The sequence below is a fragment of the Musca autumnalis genome, unplaced genomic scaffold, assembly GCF_047663935.1.
Source record: "Musca autumnalis isolate F117 unplaced genomic scaffold, ASM4766393v1 scaffold_5, whole genome shotgun sequence".
Classification (NCBI taxonomy): domain Eukaryota; kingdom Metazoa; phylum Arthropoda; class Insecta; order Diptera; family Muscidae; genus Musca; species Musca autumnalis.
The window spans coordinates 15219169-15232806 of NW_027412088.1; the positions used below are offsets into that span (position 1 = coordinate 15219169).

Genomic DNA, 13638 nt, shown 5'->3' on the forward strand with positions numbered 1-13638 from the left:
AATGAAACGGAACTGTCGAGCTAAAATATTAGAGTCGTTAAATCTAGTGAACTAGTTCAGTACCATAGTTCGTTTGCGAAAGAGTAAAACTGACAGCCTGTTTCTGTATGTCGAAAGAAGAATGTGTGCGAATGAAACACGCCCGAACTTTAGTTTTCGAAATAAGTTTACCTCTGCTTTTGCTTTAAAACAAAAAACAAATTTGAAAAACACACAAGAGTTTGGACGTGTTTCTTTCGCACACATTCTTCTTTCGACATACAGAAACAGGCTGTGAAACATACTAGGGGCTATTATTACATGTGTTCATGGTACAATAATTCTTAGGTAGGCCACAGCTAACAGCTGATTACAATTTTTTTTGTTATGGCTTAATCTGTCAAAACCGTGTTGACATGCAGAGTTGATATTTATTATTGATCAAAAAATTCAACTCTGTTTTGTTTTCATTTCAACATTTCGTTCTTCTTCTTCTTCTTTGTTTACTCATCCGTTATCATTCATCAAAACAATTTTGACGTTTTACGCCATAGCGACAGGGTTGTATTTTTTTTGGCGATTCTCATACCTGGCCTACCTATGAATTATTGTACCATGCATGTGTTCTTTTACTATGTCCATATTTACATTAGGCAATTTTCCTTGCGGCAATTGTCAGTTTGTCGGTGAGAGAGGGTATTGAGGGGCAAAGGGTTACCATATGCCTCACCTCTTTCTCCAACAGACTGACAATTGCCGCAAGGAAAATTGCCTAATGTAAATATGGACTATGTCCCAATTTACATTGGGCGAGTTTACTTGCGGCAATTGTCATTTTGTAGGAGAGAGAGGTGAGGCATATGGTAACCCTTTGCCTCTCAGCACCCTCTCTCACCAACAAACTGACAATTGCCGCAAGTAAACTCGCCTAATGTAAATTGGGACTATCTGATGGCATGGTAGAACAAATAGCAGCAATACCCAGCTGACTGAACTGGGCTGCAACGTTAGTGTCAAATTCCATACGACGTTTAATATATTAATTTCTATTTTCGATGTATATTAGGGATATATATTTTTTAGGAAAACAATATATCATTCTGAAAAAAAAACTTTTTCCCATAAAGACTTCTTCATATCAATAACGTGTAACCTCCTCTAAGTCCGAACGACGTGCCGCAGACTAAAACACCTGTTATAGAGGCGGTAAAACATTTGATAATATGTGTGATATTTTGTTAAATTTGGAAAAACAAAAGCCCTAATAAACATGTGCTTCTTTGATTTCAAAAATAGAAGTTTGAGACAGTTTTTCCCTTTTCAATGTATTTCCAGCGATCCCAAACATTTTTGCAAGAATTCTACTATCTGTGAGAAAGTATGCTGTTAGTGAAATGATATGGAAATATTCAAATTGAAAATGTACCCAATTTTCATTCATGTTTTCCAATATATTCAAACAAATGTGAAAAATTATTAGTTTTTTAAATTCCAATAATTTATAGACATTTCGTTATTTTGTTTACATTTCCGTTGACACTAATGGGTACTTTACACGATATGTTTTTTACATATGAGTTGTCACTTTGCATATACATTTTGTATGAGAGAAGTGACAACTCATATGCATGGTATAAGTAAAGAGGTAGATTTAAATGAAAAAAATCTATAGAACCCTTGTTTTTCTTGAATTCCTAAAACTTCAAAATAAAATCAAGAAGTGAGTTTGTTTACAATGCATTTTTTGAGCATTTCATAAAAAACGAGAAAAATGAATGAAGAGTTATGCTTTCTCCACATAATCGAATTGTGAATATGATCAACTGATTGTTTCAATACAAATCTCACCAATCTCTTCCATACAAATGGTCTAAAAACAATTTTAAAAATCATTGAATTCATGGTATAAGTAAAGAGGTAGATTTAAATGAAAAAAATCTATAGAACCCTTGTTTTTCTTGAATTCCTAAAACTTCAAAATAAAAGCAACAAGTGGGTTTGTTTACAATCCATTTTCTGAGCATTTTATAAAAAACGCGAAAAATGAATGAAGAGTTAAGTTTTCTCAACATAATCGAGTTTTGAATATGATAAACTGATTGTTTCAATGCAAATCTCACAAATTTCTTCCATACAAATGGTTTAAAAACAATTTTAAAAATCATTGAATTCGATTGTTTTTAAAATTGTTTGGCATATTATTCAAACACCCCACACACATACACAGTTTGTTTATATTGTTTTGAAGTTTTAGGCATACTCGAATGAAAAAATTTAAATTGACATAAAGCTTTGGCTAACCTTTCTTATTAAACCATGATTGAATTCGATTATTTTTAAAATTGTTTGGCATATTATTCAAACACCACACACACATACACAGTTTGTTTATATTGTTTTGAAGTTTTAGGCATACTCGAATGAAAAAATTTAAATTGACATAAAGCTTTGGCTAACCTTTATTATTAAACCATGCTCATATGTAAAAAACATATCGTGTAAAGTACCATAAGACTATGTTTACATTTACGAAATCCACTCGATTTCATCTGTCAATTCCTTTGTGTATACGTCAAATGAAAACTCATCCGAAATCGATTGGATTTCATTTGACGTTTGAGCAATGAGCAAACAATGAGCAAACAAAAACAAATTTCTATGTGGTTGTTGTTGAGTTGTATTTGTTGTAGTATTTACTTTACCTTCTTTGTTCTACCATGATCTGATGGATTTGAAAACGCAAAATAAACCATTTTGAAGGCATTACAAATATATGGTCTGTTCCAGAACTGCAAGAATCTACTAATTTTTACTATTTTTTCCGATAACATAAAGGGAAAAATGCTATCGTAGTAAAAAATAGTAGCTTCTTGCAGGTTCTGGAACAAAGCAATAATTTTTAAATTGAAAGTTAATTCCAAGAAGCTCCTCCTTGAACGCCATAAATATGTTCGGTAAATCCAAACCATAAAGCCTTTACCTAATTAACTGCGTGTTGCGTGTGCGTTCAAAAAAACAAAAACAAAATACATGTACTTGTTTTTGTTGTCAATTTGAAATACATGTATTTTGTTTTTGTATTTTTGAACGCACACTCAACACGCAGTTAATTAGGTAAAGGCATGGTATAAGTAAAGAGGTAGATTTAAATGAAAACAATCTATAGAAACCTTGTTTTTCTTGAATTCCTAAAACTTCAAAATAAAAGCAACAAGTGGGTTTGTTTACAATGCATTTTTTGAGCATTTTATAAAAACCCCGAAAAATGAATGAAGAGTTAAGTTTTCTTCACATAATCGAGTTGTGAATATGATAAACTGATTGTTTCAATGCAAATCTCACCAATTTCTTCCATACGAATAGTCTAAAAACAATTTTAAAAATCATTGAATTCGATTGTTTTTAAAATTGTTTGGCATATTATTCAAACACCACACACACATACACAGTTTGTTTATATTGTTTTGAAGTTTTAGGCATACTCGAATGAAAAAATTTAAATTGGCATACAGCTTTGGCTAACCTTTCTTATTAAACCATGGGTAAAGGCTTAACAAAAGAATACTTATAATAGGTCTGTACGATTACTTCACAAGTAAAAAGTACTTGCAAGTACTCAGCAAGTTCTCAGTAACTTCTCTCCACTTATTTTACTCTCTCGAGGCTAAAAAATTGCAGAATGTTATCGAACAACAAATTGCAAAAACTTGCAAAATGTCAGCTGATTTAACAACCAAGAAGTTGGGCGGATAATACTTAGTTTACATTTGCAACTTTTTCGTGATTTCGCTGGCTTTTCGCGATTTCGCGCGAAATCCAGCAAAATTTTTCATGATTTGGCATACAAAAATGAAATCATCTCAATTCGTGATTTCAACGAAATCAACATCGAAATCACAGTACACATGATATACAACCTTGCTTTTGTCTAGAAAAGTACCAAAAGTTGCAACACATTTTACGTATCACAATAAACAAGGTAGATGTGCGAATTGCTGCAACAAAAAATGTTAGTATCAAAATTTGTAAACAAAGTGAAAAAATATTAAATTACTTTGTTACAATGCTATTTTTCATTGTGTTCCCGTACTTTTTTAATGATAATATTAGAAAAAAGAGCGAATTGTCAAAAATTGCTTCCCCATACAAATTGCTTAAAAAAATACGGGAACGGAAAAATAACGGAAATTGCAAAAACTCCAGCAGAAATGTCAAAATCAATGTATCAGCTATAATATTAGATACCAATGAACATGCTTGCTGCTAGTTTCTACTAGGCCAAAATTGTATGGCAGAAAGCATGAGAAGAATGTTTTATCCGCGCTATTTTTGTTTAAAGAGAAGTGCAAGTCTTGCTAGATTTCGGAGTACGTGAACGCATTTTAAGCACTAAACGGGAAAACTACTGCAAGTACTAATATTTTGCAGGTTCTGAGCACAATTTTTATCTATCAAACGGCCTGTTCCCGTACTTTATAAAGTGGTAAAAATTGTAAAAGTCGTAAACGATTTTCATATAAATTTTGTGTAAGGGAACATGGTACAATAAGGAAGGTAGAACAGGTTCGAAAAAACGATAGAAATTCAACCCTACACGTATGCCCGCTTCCTGTCAGAACTGTTATACTGGCATATGCAACAGGTTGCCTTTGTTTGTTTGATATTTTTTGTCATTTTAACCAATTCGTTAAAACAGCGCGAAAATGAATGAAACATAAATATTTGTTTTCACATATACATACATCGAAACACGGTCAAAAACTTATTTTCAAATTAAGTTTGATAAATATATTCTCCAACGGCTCTGAAATTAACGATTTCATTGCAATTTATTTTGAATCTATTCTGAAAACATTTTTAATATTTTTCAAAACAAACACATACACACACAAAATAAAAACTTCACATTGACAAAAGTCGGTCACACTCAGAAAAAAATTGAAATCAGATGTGAGCTCTGTTATACCTTTCTATTTATACCATGTAAGGGAACAAAAATGTGTAAAAGTGGTAAAAATTGTAAAAACTTTTTAGTTCTGGAACAGAGCTAAAATTTATTATAACGAAGTCTCAACGATAAAATCATTTTTTGATATTTACATTTGTTAGTACTATATACAATTAATACGATATATAGATTATTTTACGATAATTTTCCAAATAAAGTTTTAAAGTTCTATATTGTCGTATATTGTTGATGCTTAATTCAATTTACAACAACTTGTTTTGAAAATTCATGTTCGATCAGCTGCGCATATGCATCTACCTTGATCATTGTGATATGTTTGAAATCAACAAAAAAATAAGTGTAAACACCGGGGTGTATTTCTGGATTTCGTGAAATCCAGTGGATTTTGGAGCGCAAGTATAAACTTGGCATAATATTTAATTTAACAATCGAAGATTGTTTACGAAAATTGTTTGATTATCCATTGCTACGAAAGAATTATCTTTCCATATCATAAATTAACGACTGGCCGTCCACATAGTGTTCCTCCTATTCCATGGATGCGCCGGATTTGATACAATCATCACAAACTACAAAATAAGTTATTTTACAAAATAAATCGTGTTCCATAATTTATTTAGTTATCCCTTCTCTTTTTTATCTTGTAATTATTTTAATAACCAAATTTTTGTTTATGTTTTTGCCAAGAATTGCAAAGTCCGCCACAAAACATTCGAATTTTAATCAGCTGATCAAACTTGCAAATTATTACAAGGAAAATTTTGCTTGCAAAAACTTGTAACTTCTCAGTAACAAAAGTCTCCAAAATTCTCTCACAATTCTCTCCAAATTCGCTCTCTTTTACTTTACAAGTTTGTTATCGAACAGCATTTTGTAAAAGTTTTTACAAATTTGTACGAACTTTTGGGTTATCGTACAGACCTAATAATGAACTAGATTTTATAGTACGTTTATATATAACCGGATTTAACAAACCCACTGGGTTTCAAATGTCAATTCCTTTGCGTATACGTCAAATAAATCCTCATTAAAAAGGTTAACCCTGCAAAATATTCGAAAATTCTTCATCGTTTTTTGATCCCTATTCCCTATACTACACACTGTAGCCCTGTTCCTTTAAGCGCAAGAATCTTCAAGTTTTGCCACTTTTTATTGGAAAAGCGTTCCTTTATTTCAGACAGCATACAATTCATATGAGAGCAGTTTACAACTTTTACTACTATTGTCGGTTTTACAATTTTCAAAAGTTTTACAATTTAACAAACCCACTGAGTTTCAAATGTCAATTTCATTGCTTATATTTCAAATAAATCCTCATAAAGAAGGTTAATCTTGCAAAAGACTACCCAGCAAAAAGTTTGCATCCGCGGATGCAGTTAAATCACTAGAACAATTGGGAGTACATATTTTCCTATGAATTCACCTAGGAATTTTACAAAAGAGCGCGCGTCTGATTTTGCTTCATCACCCTAATGGGCACTTTACACGATATGTTTTTTACATATGAGTTGTCACTTTGCATATACATTTTGTATGGCAGAAGTGACAACTCATATGTAAAAAACATACCGTGTAAAGTACCCCTAAGTCCCGGCCCAAACTAGCGTGAATTTCATTAAAAAATTTCATGAAATTAGGCGTTCTTAAATTGAATTCCCCACTACAGCAATTTTATGATTTTACTCTACTATGAAATCACTCTAGTGTGGACCGGGACAGAACGGTTCATCGGCTGGACAAATGAATTGCAGATCGCAAATGCAAATTAACTAAACCACTATGAAGACCGCACGATTAACTTGTTTGAAAATATGTCCATGGGCTCAATTGCTATTTTATGAAACTGTGAAATGAAATATTTTTGGCCTGTTCCCGTACTTTATAAAGTGGTAAAAGTCGTAAATGTTGTAAAAATCGTAAACGATTTTCATATATGGTCTGTTCCAGTACTGCAAGAATCTACTAATTTTTGCTATTTTCTCCGATAACATAAAGGAAAAAATGTTATCGTAGTAAAAAATAGTAGCTTCTTGCAGGTTCTGGAACATAGCAATAAATTTTGTGTACGGGAACGCAAAATGCGTAAAAGTGGTAAAAATTGTAAAAACTATTTAGTTCTGGAACAGAGCTTTTATAAAGGAAATAAATGAAATGAAAAAATATAAAAGCTTTGTTACCGTACTTTTTAATAGTAAAACTCGTAAAAGAGAGAAAATTTTTTGTCACACAAAAGTCTTTTCAAAAAGTTCGGGAACGCAAAAATGAAAAAAAAAGTTAAAAAAGCTGTGGAGTAAAAAGTTTTTAAAGAGAGCGTCATTCAGCGCCATTTTTGTTTAAAGAGAAGTGAACATTTTACAACTTTTTTGTGTACGGGAACGGGTTTTCGGGTAAAATGTGTAAAAGTCTTAAAAATTGTAAAAACTTTTTATTTCTGAAACAAAGCTAAAGAAAATATTTTTCTTTTCAAATTTTCATAGAACAAAGATCCTACTCCATGACTGTAAAAGAAATTGCACACTTGTTTTTTCGCATTATATAATTTCTTTAATTCATGCTAAACGTCAATTGAAGTCCAATAGATTTCAGATAAGATTTCATTTGACGTATGCGCAATGGAATTGACAATTGAAATCCACTCGATTTCGTAAATGTAAACTCGCGCGTATAATTTGACTAATACTACGTTTACATGTACGAAATCCGCTCGATTTCAACAATCATTCCTTTGTGTATACGTTAAATGAAAACCCATCTGAAATCCATTTGATTTCATTTGATGTTTAAACTATGTTTACATTTACGAAATCCACTCCATTTCACTCGCATACGTCAAATGAAAACTCATCTGAAATCGATTTCATTTGACGTTTGAGCAATGGAATTGACAGTTGAAATCGAGTGGATTTCGTAAATGTAAACATAGTGTTAAGCAATGGAATTGACAGTGGAATTCATAAATGTAAACGTACTAACACTGTAATTGTCTTTCCGTACCATATTAAATGGTAAAAGGTGCAAAGGTAGTAAAAGTGGTGAACGACTCCAATACAAATTGTGCTGTGTTTTAGAGTAGAAAAAACATTTTGCAAAAGTGTTAAAAATTGTAAAAACTTTTAAGTTGTGGGAAACAACGGGAACAAATTTATAGCAAACACACAGACGCTGTGTTCAATTGACACAACACAGAAAAAAATGGACATGTTGACAACACTTTTTTGAAACAACTAATTTAACGAACAAGTAATCAATAACCATATGCGTTCTATCGCATTTTTTTGCAGGTTGGTTTGGTCGCAGAGCTTTGTAAAAAATAATTATTTTAGAGTAAATTAAATGGTTTAATTAAAGAAAATACAAGAGGACATTGTATCCAAGTGATCATTTTATAATAATAAAGTGAAATTTTTTGTGGTAAACTAGAAATATACGTCTTGTTGGAAAACAGAATGAGTGGCTGGTGGTGGTTGAGGATAAAAAAAATGTGTGTAGAGATGCGTCGTCGTGCCCTGTGAAAAAAATAGAAACTGACATAATTTAGAAAGAAAAATCCTTATAAGTGTGGAAATCTGAGGAAGATAATAATGTAGAAAGAAAAAAGTGGACAAAAATCAACAATCTCATTGTTGAAAGAATATGTATATGAATAATATGGGTTACTGAATTCAGAGAATTGAGAGAAGTATGACTCGCAAGTCTCTTGACTCCCGGTGTTTTCGGTGTTTTTTAGCTTGCCTCTACATGGCATCACTCTTAAAGAATTTGTGTAATTAATTTGTGTTGTACGATAACCGATTACCAAATCATGTAAAAGTCGCCGTTAACTGGTATTCACTTCCGTCCAAAGACAAGGGTGAATATAGAATTAGAAAGAGATGTATATATCGCGCTCCCCTAAACGATTCTAACGAAAGCCGAACACAAAAGAAAAATTTTAATAACCGAAGCAAGCGGAGTGTCTGACATTTTTTTTAATTGTGTCTGTTTAACGCTAAAATAAGGTATTTTAAAAGCCAAAATTTCAATTGGTAATATTTTGTAACAACCTCCAAGGCGTTCTTGGTGCATTGTGTGTGATGTGGATATCAAAAGTTATGTGAAAATTATTGAAATATTCGTATGTAGTCGCAAAATGGAAAATGTGTTTTTCTTCTCTTCGCCATTGTCTTCATTTCTTTGCTGATATTTTTTCTTCTTCTGACGATTTAAAGATGGTCTATATATGTATGTATTGGGCTTCCAAAGTGGATTTAGCCTTTAGAAAGAGTTTCTTAATATTTTGGTTAAAAATATTATTGTAACAACTCTGGCAGCAGTGTTTGATTTGTTGGTTGGATGCAATTTGCCATCTTTCCTTCCGGTGTGGTGTACAAATTGTAACAGCAGCAGAGCAGAGTGGAGCAAAAAAAGAAAAGATATGGATTCCTGTTATATCCCCCATTTGTTGTACTTCACCGCTGTCGCCGTCACTTCTCTATATCTGATTACGGTCATGGGAAAGCTCAATGAACTGATGTATGTGTGTTTGTGTGTATTTTTTTCTCTTCTTTTGAAAGCGGCGATCTGCCATTTCAACACAAAACCTTTACAAGCCAGCACTTTTGTGTGTTTGTTTGTCATCATCATTAAGTGGTGCGTGTGTGGGACCGACGACGAAAAATCATAAGTCCGCCGCCACCGCTGTTGTGTTTAGCATGAAGGGGGGTGAGTTGTGTACGCTAAAAAATTGTTTACATAGAACGCGGTGGCGTCGTGCAGCACCACTATAACATCGTTCTAAGAACTAGGAAATTATTGTATAGAAATAGAAAATATTGTGTATCTGTTTTGGGATTTGGATTCCGTTTTTGTTGCTGTTTTTTTATTTAATGAATTGGGAATACTATCAATATGTTTGACCTGATTTTTATGCTAACATTCCCACCACATGTGGAGCAGTGCAACAATGTTGAAAATAGAAGAAAACACTTAAAAAATATGTCTGAATACCTTGGATTAAGGTGTTTCAATATTATCTGCCCACAAACGGATGGTGGTGGTACATTTATTAAAAATTGCGATTGTGTCCATGAAAGCTTTCAACAATAGGTATGCCTATGGTGCAAGATACGATATGTTTAAATATAAAGAAATTCTTACAAAAAAACCTGCTTCACCCTGGAATATTTATAGTTTTTTTTTTGTTTCTCGAGATAGAATCTTTCAAAAAGCTTTAATTAATTTACTAATGTCGTTTAGAGGTACCTTTTGGATCGGGTTGAAATTTTTACCATATAGAATATAGTCCTTGGTTCCCTGTTCACAACGATATGTAATACTTCCCGAGATATGGGCCTTGGACTTAAATACCTTTAGGCCACCTCTCGCATCGGTCTCAAATTTTTACCATAGGTAGCTATTGGGATCCTGATCACAACAATATGTGGTTTTTTTACAGAACATTTGTTCCATAGACCGAACTAAGAAAAGATCTCCATTCCTCTCTGTTTTTCGCTTGTCTTTTTGGAATACCGCGAAGCTTAGGCCTGCCTATTCTGCGTGCACCGCCATGAGGCATGTATTCTTACGCCTTTTTAGCTGGTTCATCATCGCTCATTCTTATGATATGGCAGTGCCGAGGTAGACGATGTCTTTAACTACCTCAAAATTGTAGGTACCAACTTCCACAGTTGGTCCGAGCTCTATGGACGCTTTGCGCGTCGACTCCATCAATTTGGCCTTTTCGCCGTTTACCGCCAGACCCACTTTCGCAGATTCTGCTTCGACCTTCCTAAAGGTATCAGTTACTTCCTTTACTGATCGTCCCATGATGTCTATATCATCAGCATAAGCAAGTAACATGTGGCTATTGGTGTAAATTGTGCCATTTCTTTTGACATTTGCATCTCGTATTACCTTTTCCAGCAAAATGTTGAATAGGTCACACAAAAGGCTGTCTCCTTGTCTGAAACCTCTTTTGGTACAAAATTCTTCGTAGAGGTTCTTTTCAATTTTAACTGAGGACCCAGTATCAGTTAAAGTCATCTTACAAAGCCGGATGAGCTTTGCGGGGATACCAAATTTAGACATTGCATGGAATACCTTTGATCGGAGGGGACTGTCGAATGCTGCTTTATAATCGACAAAAATGTGAAATGTGTCGATCTGCATCTCTTGGGTCTTCTCTAGGATTTGCCGCAGGTAAATATCTGGTCAATGGTGGACTTGCCATGTCTAAAGCTACGTTGGTATGGTCCAATTATTTCGTTGACCATTGGCTTTAGTCGTTCGCACAATATCCCTGACACTATCTTATAGGCAATAGGGAGAACACTTATGCCCCTATAGTTGAAGCATACAGTCTTGTCTCCTTTCTTGTGGACGGGACATAGGATACTCAGGTTCCAATCGTCGGATACGCGTTCTTTCTGCCTGATGGTGCTAACTAGCTGATGCATACGCCTTGTCAGCGCGTCGCCTTCGGTTTTAAACAGCTCGGCTGGTAAGCCATCGGCTCCTGCTGCTTTATTATTCTTCAGCCGGTTGATTGCTGTTTTTACCTCATTTTGGCCGGGCGGTATACATTCTATACCATCTTCTGGGATTGGATCTGTGGTATCATCGTCTTCGTTACTATTGGATACCGGCAGATTGGAGAAATGTTCTTTCCATATCCTGAGCACGCTATCTGTATCTGTTACCAGATTACCTTGCTGGTCTCAACAGGAGGATGTGCCTGTACCAAAGCCATCTGTTTGATGTTTCACTCTTTGGTAGAATTTTCGGACTTCATTCTGGCTCCTGTACATCTCGATTTTTTCACACTCCCGCTTTTTCATTTCTCTCTTTTTCTTGCGGAAAAGACGTTTCTCCTCTCTCCTTTTCTCCCGATATCTCTCTCGTGCGCTACGCGTTGCTACTGATAGTAAAGTAGCTCTGTATGCCGCATTTTTCTCTTCGGTGGCAGCATGACACTCCTGATCATACCATGGATTCCTTGGTGGAAGTCTCTGGTATCCAAGTATGGATTTTGCGGCAGTTTGCATGTAGTGGGCAATGATTTGCCATTGCGCTGATATGTTAGCGGGACAAGGAGTGCTCGCGTTAAGCAATTGGGCTAGTTGAGTGGAATATGCTGTGGCTATCTGTTGTGTTTGCAGCCTATCGATGTCCAACTTCCTCGTTGTGTCTGTTCGTGCATTATTTGCAACGTTTAGACGATTACGTACCTTTGCTGCAACCAGGTAGTGGTCCGAATCAATGTTTGCGCCTCGGAACGATCGTACATCCAACAAGCTCGATGAATGTCTTCCATCTATCACAACATGATCAATTTGATTTCTTGTTTTCTGATCTGGAGGCAGCCAGGTGCCCTTATGAATATCTGGTACTGCTAACTACCATGTTTTTTGCAGCTGCAACGTCTATCAGCCTCTTACCATTGTCAGATGTTTCACTGTGGAGACTGAATTTCCCGACTGTTGGGCCAAAGATATCCTCCTTACCAATTTCGGCATAAAAATCGCCTAGTATAATTTTTATGTCATGGGCAGGACAACGGACATAACTTTCTTCTAAGCGCTCGTAAAATATATCTTTGGTCTGTTCGTCCTTTTCTTCAGTGGGAGCATGAGCGCAAATAAAGCTGATGTTGAAGAATTTAGCTTTTATTCGAATGGGGTGAAGCTGGATACCAGATGTTTTAGTCTCCGACTAACTACGAATCCGCAACCAAACTCATGCTTTACGTCATGGCAGCTATAATACCGTGCGTCACCTTTAGGTGTGTTGTGACGCCTTTACCAATCCATCGTATTTCCTGTATGGCGGTAATGTCGGCCTTGTACTTGCCAATGCGTTAACTGCACCTTCTCTATAAAGAGTGCGAACATTCCAGGTACAGATTCGCAGATCATGGTCCTTAAACCGTTTGCGGATCTCGACAACTTTAGAGGGGTTTGATTTTCTTTTCTTTCGTTTTTTCATAGTAGGCTGTTTTTTCTAGGGGAGGTTTACTAACCCGACGCCCAAACCCAAGTTTTTAACGTTCTTATGGGCGAACGCGCGGCACATGTTAGCTCACTACCTTTAACGGGTGTTAAAGGCAGTTCCCCAGGTGACACCACGGGGAGTTCAGGACCGTTCCTTGGTATCTTCCATCCCCTACGTCACCCGAGGACTTTATTCATCCTATAGTTTTTTTTATGACCTTAGCAACTGCATCCGTGTGAATGTTATTCAAACCTGTTTGGTGTGCTTGTTGCTCTAGGGGTTCTCTCCTGTATCGTTAGACCTCCTACTCTAGAACTTGAATATCCGTCTTGATGTGCCTGCGTGTGTCTAGCGTCAGGTTGAGTACTTTAATGAGATACTCGACTCCCGGCACTTCCACCTGTTTTAGCATTATCATGTAGATTCCTCAGGGCCCAAAGCTTTGGATGATTGAGCGTTCTGATGACATTGGCAAAATCCTCGACAGGAGATCTTCGGATCAGTAAGCTTTACGTATCCAAACGTTCTATATTTCTTCTTTCTGGGTTTGAGGTTCTGTCTGTCTGTTGCTGGAGACAATTATAGGGAGATGGTCTGACACGACGTCATCTGGGTCAATTATCAGACCAGGTGACACGATGGTTATATTGGCGAAAAGTGACACTTTCCACTAATTCTTCTAGGGGCGCCCTCTTTGACCGTGCAAAACGCAAAGCTATAAA

At 35.3% G+C, this 13638-nt stretch overlaps 1 protein-coding gene across 38 annotated transcripts in view; it reads left to right on the plus strand.

Annotated features, from left to right (window-relative positions):
• The first annotated feature begins 8158 nt into the window (after nt 1–8158).
• The window catches only part of lig (ubiquitin-associated protein-like lingerer), a 31215-nt gene continuing 25735 nt past the window's right edge, over nt 8159–13638 (plus strand). For 13 of the 38 annotated variants that reach the window (XM_073991818.1, XM_073991825.1, XM_073991836.1 and 10 more), the window contains exon 1: nt 8783–8946. The gene's annotated coding sequence lies outside the window, so the exon portion shown is untranslated. Of the gene's footprint in view, nt 8360–8711; nt 9063–9086; nt 9461–13638 lie in introns of those variants that run through there. The other 25 variants (XM_073991819.1, XM_073991826.1, XM_073991824.1 and 22 more) reach the window with 13 other exon arrangements.